Here is a 17,561-nt window from a genome sequence, read left to right on the forward strand (position 1 = left end):
CATGTGTGTTGCTTAGACTCCAGAACAATAGATGTGCTGTCTCTCTTTGTTCCTAGGATGAATTACTACAGACTTTTACTTGTTGAGATTTTAGAGACCATGCAAATATCTTGTAAGAAATTAACTTCCATTTACCCTGTTGCTCATATTTGCAAGTTTGGGTAGCACAGTTCATGCTATGAAAGACAAGTTTCTATTGTTGCTATCTCTCTGGTTATTAAATAGATATTTCTGTAAAGACAGAACACTTTGAAATTAGTGTGAAGACTGAAGCAAGATAAATGTCAGAGAAAAATGTCAGTTTAAAAAAAAAGGTGAGATCTTATATCTTACATGTGAGAAGAATTGATGATCAATTTATCACTTTTTTATGGTATTAATTATGGTCAATGAAATTTTTAACTTTTGTCTGTCCAAATTAACATGGTAAATTAACATACTAAACATGATATTTGTTTTTATTTCCCATCTCAGTCTGTTTTTTTTATAGCTGCTATATTTTAAGGTATTTATAGAAGGGTTGCAGTAAAACTAATAAATAGACTTTTCTCATTCCTTGCTTAACAAGACATGAGACATGTTTCTTGACACAAATTTATGTGTTGAAGCAATATTCAAGCACTTGTTATTTAAAAATAATGGTTATAGATGGTGAGGACCAAAAAAATCCTTATTTTATCAAACTTCAAATGCCATCTATTTCAAGATACTATTCTATTTTAAATATAATTTAAAAGAAAAGATGTTGCCACCACTGATTGTAAGATACATCATGATTTCAAAGATGTCATACTGTGAAAAAAGTATGCTTTAAATTCAATGAAAATTTATATGTCCTGGTTCCTTAAGAGGATTAAATTCAGAGTATAGTTAAAGGAACATGTAATGTATCTAAAAGAGACCTTTGCAAAATATTGAAAGATAGAATTATGAGATGAAAATTGGGCTTAATATAAAGAGATTGATATAGCTAATTTGGGGAGCAATTAATATGGTTGGAGAGTAGTCATCATCAGAGGCATACTTTCAGAAAATTGGTCTGGAGTCAATTTAAGAAAAAACTGAAGATGTAGAACTTCAGAGTCAGAAATTTAAAGGAACTCACAAAACAAAGTAAATAGGGCCACATAATACATAAGGTCAAAAAGCTAAACAGAGATTTTCTTGTAAATAAATTAATAGATACATAAAATTAGACCTTCATAATACATAAGTAATTGTCAATAAAATTTTGAGTTTAAATAACAGGGAGATAGCTGGTATATTATTTGTGAATAAACAGAGGAGATGAGAATGACACAGTGAATTTAGTTTTAGATGTTGTATTCAAAGTGTGGTTGGGGCTACTGAAAGATCTCAGGATTATTTTGGAAATGTGTAGTTATAGTACAATGGAAAAGTCTGGGCTTATGTTATAAATTTAAGAATCAAGAAATCACAAACCTAATGCCTTACCTACTCCCCCCAAAGAAAGGTAAAGTACATAGTTTATTCCACATTTTGGCCACATTTGAACCATATACTTGAAGTCATTTTTTAAAATTTGATTTATTACCCCCCTTTAATTAGTTTTCTTTATCTTTCTCATATCTACCTATGTATATAATGTTATTTTATGAAGAAATGAGGTATATTTATGTATTTATTTAGTTCACAGTTCTGTAGGTTCGAGTGCAAAGTACTGGCACTGGCTTGACTCTAGTAGTGACCTCAAAGTACTTGTCATCACCTAGTGGAAGCATGTGCAAGAACAGCATGTGGCAAAACAGGAATCCAGAGTGTAATTCAGGACTCAGGCTCATTCTTATATCAATTTCTTTACATATATGTTTATATATGTATGTAAAATATGTGTATATACATATGTTTTATGTGTATACATGTATTTTCAAGTATGTGTGTGTGTGTGTGTGTGTGTGTGTGTGTGTGTATGTATATTATTTTTTTCAGGTATCAACTTTGGGAAATAAACTGCTAAACCATGATAAGTGTATCTTCAGATTGTTAGTTTAATATACCAAGCTGATATCTACAATATGCAATAGTATACAAAGAAATAGAGTCAACAAAATCCTATCTATCCACATTTTTACTTATGTATTTATTTACATAAATTGACACTGAAGGTCTGGGGACATATCTCTGTGGTAGAGTGCTTATCACTGTGTAAAGCCCAGGGTTTAATCCCCAGCATTACAAATAAATAATAAATAAATAAATAAATAGCCACTGTGCTTCATATGTAATTTTTTGATTCATTTTTCAATTTAATCCTTTCAGGAATATCATTATTGATGTGTGAGTTTAGAAGAAATATGAAAGAACATTTTTATGTCCTTTATTTATGTTTTCTATGGTACTGGGCTTCAAAAGCCATGGCCTGGTTCATGTTGAGCACAAACTTTACCACTGAGTTACATTTTCTGCCCTTATAACAATGAATTTCAATGCACTACTTGAGAGATTTCAATAATTTCATACGTCAAACTTTTGTATCAATGACTCAATAATGTTTTAATTTTAATTTTAAAATGTCATGAATTTTCTCTTATTGGTTTATTGGTATGTTTCTAAGTCTTGCATTAATAAAAATATCTGAATCTGAGGATAGTTTGTGGCTATGCTCTTTTTCTCTACTTGCATGCCTGTGTGTATGTGTGTGTGATTCTGGGGGTTGAATACAGGGCCTTTAACATGCTTGGCAAGTGCTTTTCCACTAAGCGATATTCCCAGTCCCATGCTTTAAAAAATTGTTTTCTATAAGGAATAAAAATAACAAAATATGCCCAAGTAAAAGTTTTGTTTGTTTGCTAACTATTTATATTGCCTGACAACATAAGCATACTCAAACTATATGCTGAAGATTTTTTATTATCTTGCACACATTGCTTACGTATACACTAGACAAAGAATAATTTAAAAAAATGTATTGGTGTTTCTGGACTATTATTTGTTTTCTTATGTAAAAATTTCAATTACTTGAGGTTATATAATAAAATAAAATGCAGAAGTAATGTCTCATAGCTGATGCTTTCTTACATTTTTAAAGAAAGGTAGACATTTTAAATTTATTTTTCTTTATTTCTCAAAGTCTATTGCTTTTTTAGCCTTTAGGAAATATTTTCTCTCTTTTAAGCTATGGCATTTCCTTATCATTCCTGTTTATAATAAAAAGCATACTGAGTTCATTTTTAACCATTCCACTGACCATTCAGGTGCTTTTAGAATTTCCCTTTCACATCTAAAACTGGAGTACAATATAATGTGCTCAATTTCTTGTCTTGCCTCAAAGTCCTAGTTGGCATTTATCTAACTACCTCTTTGTGAGCAAAATGCATCTTTTCTCATACATGCCCCTGTCCCACACAAGGTTTCTGATTATGAACAGAACTCTCCAATGCCACCTGTTATGTGCTACAAATGAAAATAATAAGTACTATATGCAATGTGAAGAAAACTTTCTATTTCCTATTATATCTTTTCTTTTAAATTCTAACCTTTCAATAGATTTAGAAAGACAGGTATTGAGGGTGGTATGTTAAGGAGGAGGGAAGTTTGTCAGTAATGTTCAAAGTTCTGGTTTTTCTGATGGGAATAGAGTTCTATTCCTCAATCCAAGGCTATAAAATTGGGAGGCATGTCTCTCTATATACTCTTTTGTGCCACTAATAGGAGCATTTACTGTAGGATTTAGTTTCTTAATCTGTCTCAATATTATTGGAGAGCACCTTCACATTTTTATAAATGCTTAATTATTTTCATTTTTGTTATACTCTTTTGTCTTTTTAATGTTCCAATAAACATTTTAATAAAAAAAAACTTAGGAGAAACTAAATGAAGAAAGTTAGCTTGGTATCATCTATACTTAGATTTCTACCCTATGTAGAAGAAGCAATATGAGCCATGTCAGAAATGTGATATAGGTACATAGTATTTCTATGAAATGGCTAGATCCTTGGAGTTATACAATTTTATTTTGGGTTGTTAAATGGGAAGCTATTTTTTTTTTCACCAGAAATTTAGCATGATGATATATATTTAATGAACATTCATCTAGCCACAATAAATAGAATTAATTCATTTAGGCTGAGACATTATTATAATATAAATGGTTTAAGAAGTCAGATTACACAATGGTCTGGTGTCTGAATCAGTCTGCTTATTATTAATTCACTATATCTCTTAATATCCATGTGATTTTGGTTGTGAATACCATTTTACATCACTGTGCCTTAGTCATCTCAGAATTGGAAGTGCTTATTGGATGTTCTTCTCAGAAGTGGTAATTTCTTCATTATTATTATTCATATATGGGAAATTAACTCACATCAAAAAGGAATTTCAAAAGTAGACCAACTTACCTAAAAACTGAAAGTTCTACCCAGAGTGTGGTAAGCATATCTTTATATCCTGCTTCCAGCCAGTAAGGTGTGGTTTGAAATGTTCCTTAAATTGGTATAGTGTGCTTAGGACGCAATTTCATCCTTTGTTAATCTAAAAATAATTTTAAGTGTTTTCTCCTGATTTCTGGTCTATTTAAATAAAATGGGATTCAATATTCAGATTCATTGACTGTTTTCTCTTCCATTTTGAGAAATACTATGTCTATTTTTAAGGTATTTGGCCTTACTTGTATACTATTATTTTTCCTGATATTTTTTTGTGTATTTGAGAGTTTTGATATTTCTGTTATGCTCATGAAAATGTTTCCCCTTGTGTGTTTTCATTGTTTTATGAATGAGATAGTATTAGTATAGTACATATTTGTGGAGAGCGATGATTTGAATCATGGTCTGACTCTGTCATGGCTGCATTTGTGCTGGGAATTGCCTGTGCAAAGATGCAGGTCAAGATGGCCCAGTTTCTATGGTGTCTGACCAGAGGAGTTTATGTGAGAAGGTGGAGCTGTATCAATGGGAACTTTGAGTACAGTCACCAAGCCCTAGGAATAAAGGTTTCTGAGCCAAACAAGATGACCCTAATGTCTTGCCAGTCCTTCATCCTTCACATTGCCTGCTTTTCTGAAACCTTCCCACAAATAACCTTTTGATGAAACCTATGTAATAAACATGATGAGCAAGCTCTGGGTCATTCATCCCTCAACAAGAGATGATGAACCACCTAGCCTCACTTTTTTTCTCTCTATGTGTCTCTTTGTCTTTTCTTCATTCCCAATTACCCTTCTGGTTTCTGAATTAATGGTCATGCTGGGTGTGGCACACATTAGTTTATTTGTAATAAGCAAATAATTGAAAGTTATGAAAATGAATATGGTTTTCTTATTAGAGACATCTAGTAAGTTTTTTTTTCTATTAAAAGTAATTGCCTTTTCAGAAACTTGCAAAAATATAATCTTCGAATTTCTTTCAATATTTAATTGGTGGGAGAAAGACCAGTAAATGTTACTGATTAGAGATGTCAATACTTTCTTTTGTTTGTTTGAATCTTTATACCTCATTCCAGCAATTACAGCTATTTGTTCATCTTAACACATAAAAAGAACTCCTGTGTCTTTTTCAATTTAAAATGAAAGAATTTAATTCATTGCCACAAGAAATAAAGCTGGTAAGGCAAAGAGACCTGTATGTCACGCATCTCCAGAGCAGAAGTCATGTCTGTGAAAGGTACAATAATTCTCAGAGAAGAGATGTGCAGGCAATTAATACTAACATACTAAAAAGGCCAACATCAATTAACTGCTCATCATTTTCCAGGCCCTAGTTTAACTCATTTAGGCATCATTTTCTTTATTTTAAAAAGGAAAAGATTCAAAGTCTTGCTCAGTCCATGAAGACAGTAAATGGAGTATTCGAACTGAGACTTTTTGATTCAGAGTTGATTCACAAAACACTACACAAAACTTCTTGACCACAAAAGTGACTCCTTGGAAGTAATGGAATATGGAAATAGATTATCACTGCTTTGGAGAAAAGACATTCACCCTTTCTCTAGCTCTAAGATGCCAGAGTCAGGAAAACAGTCACCTTAACCATAAGACAGTAGGAACAAAAATTAAAATGCCATTTAATAGCAATAAAATATTGATTCTGAGTGCTCACTTTGGCAGCACATATACTAAAAATCAATTCTGAGATTAGAATAGTAATAGGTTATCTTATGAACAAAATTGATCACAAATAATGGTAATTGTTTAACCAATTTTTAACGATTAAATGTCATGAGGCCTAATTTGAATGCAATGATACTTATCAATTGTAAAACAGCTGATGAGTGTGTGTGCGTGTGTATATATATGTATGTATATATGTGTGTGTGTGTATATATATACATAGTTATAACTATATATAGCTATACATAGATATAACTATGTATAGCTATATATAGTTATCATATAGTTATAACTATATCTATCTATATATGTATAGTTATAGTTATATAGTTATATACCAGATAGAGTGCATTTATACTAGCTCAAAAATTTAGTATCTTTTTGGCACTTTATCATCTCCCATCCCATAATTTCTCTCCTCTGGCAACCACAGATATACTGTGTTTCTATATAGTTTTTTTCTCTATTATTTTATATAAACTGAATTATACTATATTTAGTTCTTTGTGTCTGACTCATTTCACTTGTCATAATGTTTTGAATTTTTTATGTTATTATATGCATTAGTAATTTGTATCTTTTTATTGCTGAATAGTATTTCATGATAAAAGTGTGCCTCAATTTAGTCAATCACAAGTTCATTGACTTTCAAGAAGTTTCCACAACTTGGCTATTATTCATAAAGTTGCTTTGAATTTTTGAGTACATAATTTTTTGTGAAAATAGGTTTTTATTTTTATTGAAAAAACTTCTAGGAGTGAAATTCATTGCTGACATGGGAAGTTCCTATTAATCTTTATAAGAAATTTCCAAATAGCTTACCAAAAAGGATGTACTACTTTGTGTACCAACCAGCAATGTATGAGTGTCTCTAACATTTGTATTGTATGAAATTAAAATTTTGTCATTTTAGGGTATAGGTATTTCTCATTGTGATTTTAACTTTATTTTCCTCAATAAAATTGAGCATATTTTGCATCCTTAGTTGTCATTTGTAGACTTTATTATTAACAGATTTTTTGATATATAATTTTTAGACCATAAAAACCAGCCATTGACATTATATAAATAAGTGGATTTGAGTATTTTACACAGTTGTGTAATTATTACCATAATCCAATTTTAGAACATTGTCATCATTCTCAAAATATTAGGCAAACACTAATCTACTTTCTGTCTCTATGTTTGTCTATTTTGGACATTTCATATGAATAAAATTGTATATGTGATCTTTTCTGACTACCTGCTTCCATTCAGCATAATGCTTTTTATGTTCATTAATGTGGTAGTGCACTTCATTTCTAAAGTTCACATCTGCTTCTTTTGTTGAAATCAGAGTTTGTTTTCAACAATTGAGTTTTAAGATTTTGTAATGTATTCTGGATACAAGTCCTTTATCAGATACATATTTGCAAACATTTCCTCAAAGTACATGCCATAATTTTTAATTTTATTAATGGTGATTTTTGAATAAAATGCTTTAAATTTTAGTGAAATGCAATTCATCTATGTTTTTCCTTGATAATTTTTCCTCCTTAATTCTAAGAGACCATCCTTAAGCCAAGTTCATAATTATTTTCTCTTTCATCTTCTGTGAGAAGTTTTACAGTTTTACCTAGTATACTTAGACATACTATCCATTATAAATTTTTTTGCATATGGCATGACATATGGGTAAAGATTTAATTTCTGTTGCATATGAATATCCAATTGTAAAAGAAACATGAATGAAAAAGAAAAATTATACTAATACATAGTGCTTTGCATTTTCATTTGCTAAGGGAAATATTTGTTTTTCAATTTCAATTTCCATTTCTTCATTGATCAAATATAGAGACACAGTTGAATTTTATATATTGAGCTAATGTGTTTTAACACTACTAAACTTCTTTCTTCACTCTAGTGGCTTTTATGTATATGTTCACATTTTCTTCATAAATAATTATGTCATTTATAATTAAAAACAGTTTGTTTTCTTCTCTAATTTGTATGTTTCTTTTTGAATTTTCTTTGCTTGGCTTATTGTATTGACTATGTCTTCTATTTCAATTTGAAATGAAGACATTATACGTAAATAAAATGTTTTCATTGTTTGGGGGAAGCATTCAGTTTTTAAATACTAATTATGTCATTAGCTATAGGCTTTCCATTCATGCCTTAAATTAGGTGGAATTCCCTTCTATTTCTAGTTTCCTGATGGCTTTTTTCTCTTTATCCTATTAGCAATGAATGAGGGCAATTTTTGTGAATTTTTTTCTTACTTGTGTTGAGAAGCTAACATGTTATTTCCTTTTTTCAGTGTATTAATATAGTGACTGCATAATTAACTTTTCAAATGCCTATTAAATGGTGCATCCTGAGATAAGTCACACTTGGCAATGATCCTTATTCTTTGTAGATATTGCTAAATTCCATTTTCCAAAATTTGTTAAGAATATTTGCATTTATACTACTGAGGACTTTTGGTTGCCTGGTTTGTTTCTGTGTAATGTCTTTGTCTAGATTTTTGCATCAGAATATATCCAACTTCCTAAAATTAAATAGAAATGCCATATTCTAAAGAAATTTGTGAAGTAACTCTAATTTGTTCCATAAGTGTGTGTTTAAATTCACAGTGAATTCATCTCAACCTGAAAGTTTCACTGGAAGAATATTTTTAAATTAGATTCAATTTGTCTTAAAAATAAAAGCCCATTCTTGTTATGTTTTCATTTTATATAAATTTTAGGTAATTTATATAAATTTGCAAATGATTTATAATTTTGACCTTTCTTATGAATTTATTGGCATAAAATTATTTATAATATTCCATATTAACCTCTTGATGCTCTGGGGACTTGTATCAATGTTTGCTTTGTCTCTAATTCATGTTTCTTAACATAGGCAATTAGACCATCAAAAATTAGAACTTTCTTCTTTTCTAAGACAAGCATTTAAAAATATCATTTTCCCTCTCAGCACTGCTTAGCTAAATGCAACAACTGTCAATATGCTGTGTTTTGACTTTCACATGATTCCTGATTTTGTTTTATTTTTTATTATAACTTCTTTAATCTATGGGTTACTTAAAATATGTTGATTAGTTTTAAGATATTTTTGAATTTTTTTTAATTTTGTATTTTATAGTTTAATTTCAACAGGGAATATACTTTGTACAAGTTGGATCCATTTCTGTTTTTGAGATACATTTTGTGACTCAAAATAGGTCCAATCTTGGTAAATATTCTGTAAAAAGAATGCATACTTAATGTGGTTATTGGGGGTGGTTACAGGGAATTGAACTCAGGGCATTTGACCACTAAGCCACATCCCCAGCCCTGTTTTGTATTTTATTTAGAGACAGGGTCTCAGTGAGTTGTGTAGCACCTCACTTTTGTTGAAGCTGGCTTTGAACTTACAGTCCTCCTGCATCAGCTTCCTAAGCAGCTGAGATTGCAGGTGTGTGCCACCACGCCCAGCTTTAATGTGTTTTTTTGAAGGTAGTGTTCTATAATGATGTACAAGTTGATTCATAGCATTATTCAAGTATTCTCTATCTTTGTTGATTCTCTGAATGCTTGTTTAAATATTATTAAGAGAGAAGTATTGAAATCTCCAGTGATAATTATAGATATGAAACATTTATAGCTTTTTACTATATTCATCCTTAACATTCCACAGCCTACTTCCAAATAATATTGTAACCCTTAATATATAATTCAGAAATCTTATCCCAATGTACTGTAATTTTCCTTACTGTTCTATATTACATATGGGCATAACATTTTTCTTCTGCTATAAGAATCTTTAATGTACACTGCCTTTACATTTGTGTTAAATAATTGATTACCAATTTAAGAGATTATTTTAAATAAAGTTGATATTTGTGCTTATATTTACCATTTTCAGCACTCCTAGTTTCTTTGTGCAAAAGCAAATTTCCCTGTTATCATTTTCCTTATTCCCCAAACTTTCCTTTTTATCGTTTTAGTGCACATTTACTGATGATAAATTCTTTAAATTCTGTGTATAAATATTTTTTTATTTTGCTTCTTTTTTGAAAGACAATAACTTCCCATTAAACTTTAAATAAATTTAGCAAAAAGACATCTTTAAAATACATAATTTCCTGATCAGAAATCTCAGTATGCATATTTATCTAATAATATATTTTTGTGGACTTTTAAAATATATACTTTTAATCTTCTGTCAGGTTTATTTTTATATCTTTTATGTTTATGCAACTGCTATGAATGTATATATTTTTAAAAGTGTCTTTCAATGGGTTATTGTTGGTTCCAAGAGAGCTATCTTTTTAACACTTATCTTTCATTGGGCTATATTTCTTTTCAGATACAAGTAAGTTAGAATTTTACCTGTGGATAAGTGGGGATAGAAAAAGGAAAATTGAATCCTTTTGAAAAAAAACTTGTCTATTGATGGGACAAAATCTTCCATTTCTGGTTGGTATAAATCTTAGATCACTGACACATGACATAATAGTAGAATTGCTCTAATTTGCATCTTATGGTATGCTTGTTTTCCTCAAATATTCCTTTATTCAATTCTATGGATTATTTAACAAGGTGTTTTAGAATTTGCCAATTTCTTGACTGGAAGATGTTTTCTTTTCCTCAGTCTTCATCTATTTCTTTGAAAAATTCCATCAGGATAATTTAGTGCCTCCTATTGTTAAAGTACTTTTGTTAAGGCATTATTGAACCAAAGAAGAAAGTTTCAAAGAAAAAAAAATCAGAACACCATATTCAGGAATCCTGATCAATTAACTCTAGTGTATTCTTCAAATCATTTTCTGGGTGTTGTGCACATCATTGTGTAAAACATCCCGTACCAAGCTTTCAAAAGCTCATAGCTCTCCATTAGTATAAATTTATGGCTTAGTTTTCCAGAGAGCACTTCCCTGAACACTAATCTAAGTAACTTTTCACAGTTATTGCACCACCTACTTTTGTTCTCATTATCACATTTATTCTTTTTAAATGAATCTTGTTTATTATGTATCTGCTTTTATTTAATACATTTCCCCCCACTAGAATATGAACTCCATAAAAACAGGAACTTGTGTGTCTTACTCAGTTTTCTATTGTCAGTGCTTAAACAGTGTTTGGCATATAGTAGGCATTCAATAAATGGTTTTGGATGAATAGTTTACAATGAGTGAGCTTAATATAAATGTCGTATGTTCAATTCTGGAACATAGTAAAAATATCAATTGTGCCAGAAATGTAAGGGTGGAGAGAATGTACTAAAAGATTTCCATGGAAATCCCTTTGAACTAGACCCTGGAGAATAGTAGTAATTTGCAAAGTGTAAAAGAGTGGGAATTGTGGTTATCTCAAGTAAAGTTCCATGGAAAGAAAAGGATTCAGGTTTGTGTAATTTATTAAAGGATTGTTCCTCAGGTGGGGAAAAACTGCACATAAGTGAAGGAAGCAGAATAGGAAAGGGAAAGAGGTTCCTCAGGGATGTGGTCCCAGATGAAGTCTAGCTCTCAGAGCTCTGGAGTATAAAATAACCAGGCATCCTAATAATCAAGGCAATTCTCTGGAGAAAGTTCCAGGTGTGAACCACGAATTGCATTTCTAACAGCAGCTGAGGATGGCTACACCATCTGGAAAAGGGACTCAGGGTAGGTGTACCAGGCATCTACTACAGTACACCTAGTTGAAGAAATACCAGAAGAGACATAGAGATACAAAACTTTATGTTAGAAAAGAGGTAGTGATCAAATATGATAACATATGAGTTTGGAATATAATCTGAGGTAAACAAAAATTAAAAATATACTTTGTCCTAGTGCATCTTGCCCTAGTTAGCAATTAATTCATTTCGTCTAAAATATTTCTATGATATGGAGCCACTCAAATATGTAGCCTTGCAAGTTAACACATGCATTAAGTAGTTAACTATATAAAAATTTAAACATTTAAAATACACTGTAAAACAATATTTTTTTAAAAAGCTGTTTTCACTCAGTCTATTTTAGAAACATCAACCTTTTGTGCAGAATTTTAGGTCTCATATATAGCAAAGCAGTTTCTCTTTTCTGGTTCCATTCTAATTGAATGATTTTCAATAGCTGCTCCAAAGGCAGAAATCTTTTGAGTGTCACCAGACATATCTCTGATCATAACAAATGCTGCTACAAGTAAAAATGAAATAATTTTAAAATTATAATTGAAATGCTTCCATAAGGTATATTTTTAATTTAAAATGCCTCTTATAACCTCAGACCTGCAGATATTAAATTTTGAGATTTGAAAATTACTTTATAACAATAAAACCTAAAATGCTCTATATTTATAGAAAAATAAGTTTTCAGAATTTGTTTTTGTTTACTTATTAGGATAGATTGAGGCAAAATGGTAGGTCTTCATATAAATGGAAGAAACAAAATTTTATTATTTTTTTTAAACAAGAGGAAATGAGCATTCTTGAGCCAGGCCTTTTCCAAAGGAATTGTCTGGCTTATGAATCTACCAGATTTCAGAACAAAGATAAACTGTTATTGTGTCATTGCTAAGAACATTGCTATCTGATTAGACTGATGCAGAGACCATGGTTTCACAGTCAAGAAACCATTATCTCTTTTTTAAAAAAAAATCCAAATTCTCTTTGTAAGATCATACTTATCTTTGCTGGGTCTAATATCTACACTGTTTTCATTAAAAAGGAATTTAAAGTTGAAGCACTGGAGATGAAAAGCTGTGAAGTCATGACTATACTTAAAAATCTAAAACTGTTTAGACTCTTAGGTCTACATGCATAAAGTGGTGTCTGATATCTATGCAAGCAGATCAGAGATAAGCAGGACATGCCATCTAAAAGGGGATTCAACTATATGGATCTTCACTTGTTCTTTCTTTCTCTTGATCTAATATTAAAAATTTTATCATTAGACTCTATTCAGGAAACAATTCTTAAGCACCAGTCAAGTGTAGTATGATATTTACATGCACAAACCCTAGAGGCTGACTGTTCATATAACAGCTCTACTACTTACCAGCTGTGTGATGTTGGGCAAGTTACTTATAGATTGCACACTGCCATTCCTGACTCTTAAAATGGTGCAAATGCTAGAACCACTCTCTTGAGTGTCTTCTGTGTATGTTTATATTTGTCTGTGCATGTGTTCTTAATGATTAAATGAATGAAGAAAAGTAAAGTGCAGCAAGGGAATTTCTTACACCATAATTGTAATTGATCCATCCTTCACTACTGGAATTGTAATCTCCATTTTGTTGAAGATTTTGTCTATTTTAGACAGTAGGGCATTGTTAAATGTTAAATTGTTGACCCTAAGTATATGCTCAATGAACATTTAATTTATTAAATGAATGGAGAAACAAACTGCCCAAGCACACTTGCTTTTGGTCTATTTGAACTGATCAGATTATGAACTTTTTTACTCACATGGGATTTCACAGCCATGGTCAGTCACAACTTCTTATTGGTGGTTGAATGGGAAGAAAATAATTAGCAGATCTGCAAATCATTCTTTCCTTTTCTGTGGAAGAGGGTATGCTGCTATCCCAAGGAAGGAAGAAAGAAATTAAAGAAGGCAGCAGGGAGGGAGGTTGGGTCAGGGTTGAATTTAAATATTCTTGCTTATCTATAAAAAATTCTACTATCACATAACACTTTATGTAATTTCAACTCAAATTATTTCTAACAAAATTAGCTTCATAAGGGGCTGGGGGTGTGCCTCAGTGGTAGAGTGCTTGCAAAGCATGTGTGAGGCACTGGGTTCAATCCTTAGCACCAAATAAATAAATAAATAAATGCACCTTCATAAAATTCCTTAAATATGGGATTAGGGATGTCTTAATCCCTCTTCTGTTCTCGTAAAGTAGTCCTGAAATTGGATTGGTAGTGTGAGTGTTCCCTTGAACTCTCCATCAGTCTAACTCAAGGACAACAGGAAAACACTGCCAAAGAAAGAAAACAGTTTCCTTGGACAGAAGAACAGAAAAATTCATTAAATATAGCATAACTGCAGTGAATTGCTTTTTCCTAGGCTGAGAGAAGAATGCAGCAGAGAGCAGAGGATATGCCTCATCTTTAAACCTCAGCAAGTGGTTAATATTTTAATTCTCCTCAATGCCAGGACACCTGGAAACAGATATGTCTAACCTAATTTACTCCTGAATTATGATTAGACAGGGACATATTTTGTTACATTAGTGGAAAAAAAATTCAACTATGGATTTGGAATGATTAAAAACCAGATCAAAAAGAGTCCCCACTGTATTTCACTAGTATTAATAGAGCAGATTTCCTCATAAATCTCCCACACTTCTATTTGGCTTCTATAGACAGGATAAGTCCCCTGGTTTTCATCTCAATGAAGGCATAATTTGTCTCATTTCCACCTCTGTGGGAGAATTTCTGATGGTTGTCTACATTATCTAAAACAACTACTTTAGAGGGGTTGGGGATGTGGCTCAAGCGGTAGCGCGCTCGCCTGGCATGCGTGCGGCCCAGGTTTGATCCTCAGCACCACATACCAACAAAGATGTTGTGTCCGTCGAGAACTAAAAAAAAAAAAAAAAATATTAAAAATTCTCTCTCTCTCTCTCTCTCTCTCTCTCTCTCTCTCTCACTCTCTCTTAAAAAAATAAAAATAAATAAAACATCTACTTTAGAATGATAGTCCATATTTTCATTTGACACTTAAAGTGCCTCTATGTAAAGGAATCAGTGGGAAATTTTTAATTGCCCATAATATAAATTTGATCTTCAAGCACTCTAAGTTTTATGTCAATTAATGAAGACAAAAACATCAATAACTAAGATTTCAATGTAAAGGAAATCCTCAAAATCTGATGAGCAGGTATATATCACAGATGAAGAATGTGTTCATAAAAATGGAAAGCAAAGTATTTAGTCAATCTAAGAATGTTTTCATTATGAAAAGAGGCAAATGGATAATCTTCATTTACCTGTAGCCTGTGAATTATCATACTTAAGGAGAACTGTGACACACACACACACACACACACACACACACACACACACACACACACATACGTGCATGCCATTTCATAAACTGGAGCAGAACTGATTTTCATTTATTAGTTTTCTCCTAGAAAGCCCTGGGATTTGGAGGTGAATTCCCATAGCTTAATGTGAAAGCAATTTGCAGTGACAAATTCTCCAACAGGAAAATAAAATAAACACATATATGTAACAAACAGGAAGATAATCATTTAATGTTGTACATTGTACTCATTATATCAATTATTTACACAGAATTTAGATTTCTGTTCCATAGGTGAATCTTAAACATAGTAAAAAGTATTTTCTAAAATACTTTAAATGTTTCATTAGCCATCTTATTTAACTTTCACTGTAATTATTTCTAACTCTTTATTCACCAAATATTACAAATGCACCATTAACACAGAGTGCCTGGGATGCTTAGGATCCCACTATCTCACAAATAAAATGCAATAGGCTAGATAGATTTATTGTACAGTTAGTTATAAGTCATGCAAAAACATAAGGAGAAAAAGATAAAAATCAACAGTAATCTGACTTTGCCAAATATATCTGGGTAGTTGACTTAGTTTGTGAGCTTGAACATCACTTTTATCCTGATATTGGAGAAAAATGATTGATTGTCTAAAGGCACAGCAACCAGAATCTGAGATGGTTTAAATGTGGGTATGTCTTAAGCAATGATTGATTTCATAATGCATGAAAATGTACAGTTTTACAGTATCTTAATATCTCTTGCTGCTTTGATTGCCCAAACATGAGTAAAATATTAGAGGCTTAAAGTCACATTGCTTGCATCAATTCTATGACTTCATTGTCTTCTTTCTTGTCTGCTGGTGAATTTGAAAAGCCCTAGTCTAGAAATTCAGGCACTCTAGATTACATTAGTCTCCCCTTCCCTCCCCTCTCTCCCTCCCTTATTTCCTTCTTATTCCCCCATTCCCCCCTACTTTCCTCCTTCCCTTCTTCCTCCCTTGCTCCTTCCTTCCTTCCTTCCTTCCTTCCTTCCTTCCTTCCTTCCTTCCTTCCTTCCTTCCTTTCATTTCCTTTCCTTTTAAAATCTAGAATCCAGAATGTAGCATTGGGAATAGGTAATATTAAGCCTTAGCATTTAATTTTGTATATTCCTCTATGTGTCTTGCATTAAAATATTTAAATTATTAACTTAATTAATGTGATTATGAACACACCAAATACTATCATAATGTTATATACTGGCACTTTCAGACTAGGGGGAAAATAAATTGACATATGTAGATAGATTAGAAATTTTAGAAACTTAACATGTTTTTTTTTTAGTACCAGGAATTAAACTCAGGGGAACTATACCCCTGAACCACATCCCCAGCCCTATTTTGTATTTTATTTAGCGACAGGGTCTCAATGAGTAGCTTAGCAGCTTGCTTTTGCTGAGGCTGGCTTTGAACTCTCACTTCTCCTGCCTCAGCCTCCTAAGCCACTGGGATTACAGACACGCTACCACACCTGGCAGAAATTTAACTTTTATTTTAGCATTTAATATATTTGCATCTATGTAATCATAAAATTGACTTTAAAACTACTTAATGCTTGTATTTAGTAGACAGTGTCTTTTATTTTGGCCTTATGAATGATTTTTCCTATGTCTTACATATCTGAGAATCAGATAGTCTTTCTAGTTTCTGTGACAGTTTGTAATATGTGCCCAAATGAAAGAGTACTGCAGACTCACTTTAACACAGCCATCTTTCTCAGTCCTCACTTCACCCACTTCAACGCCAAATAACTCAGACAGTGAGGTGATTCATGATTTCATTATTCTTTGGTGTTGCAACTCCAAAGGGAGAATCTTATTCTTTACATATTAGTAATCAAATTATTTTCAAATACTTCTTGTCCAGAACAAAATGGTTGAAAATATGAAATGATTGTTTTTTTCAATTGTTATGTCAGATTATAATGAGAAGTTTTTTTGTCCAAATTTGATACACTCATCTTTAGAAAAATCGTCATTGAGACCATAGGAATGATGTTAATGATAAAAACCTAGTTTGTTGCTGTTGGTTTGCAGAAAACAGCATTGGCTTTGTAAATGTATGTTATTTGTATAATCCTCAGCCAACCACTCTTTTTTAGAAAAAGATGAAGTAGTGACACTATTTAATATAGTATGGATAAGTTAATGGAAACAAATACTTTACAATTAATATTTACAGAGAAATTTATTAATGTTGGAATTCTAAGAACTCTTAGACATATTGAACTGGTGTTCTAGTTTTAGCAGGTGTGTGATGAAGTTAAGCTCTGGTGAAAGGGTCCTCTGAGGGTGGTTACTAAGTAAAAAGTGGAAAGTGCTTGTAATTCTCTATACTAACTTCTGGTAAGCAGTTTTGTTTTCAGAAATATATAAGGCAGATTCCTGATTTACTCATCTACTTTTTTGAGCCTTAAATCTGCATGGAGTGCATGAACAGGGTTCTGAATGTCTGCTGACAGATTTCTGTAAAGAAAG

The sequence above is a fragment of the Spermophilus citellus genome, assembly GCF_964194105.1.
Source record: "Spermophilus citellus genome assembly, chromosome: 2".
NCBI classification, from domain to species: domain Eukaryota; kingdom Metazoa; phylum Chordata; class Mammalia; order Rodentia; family Sciuridae; genus Spermophilus; species Spermophilus citellus.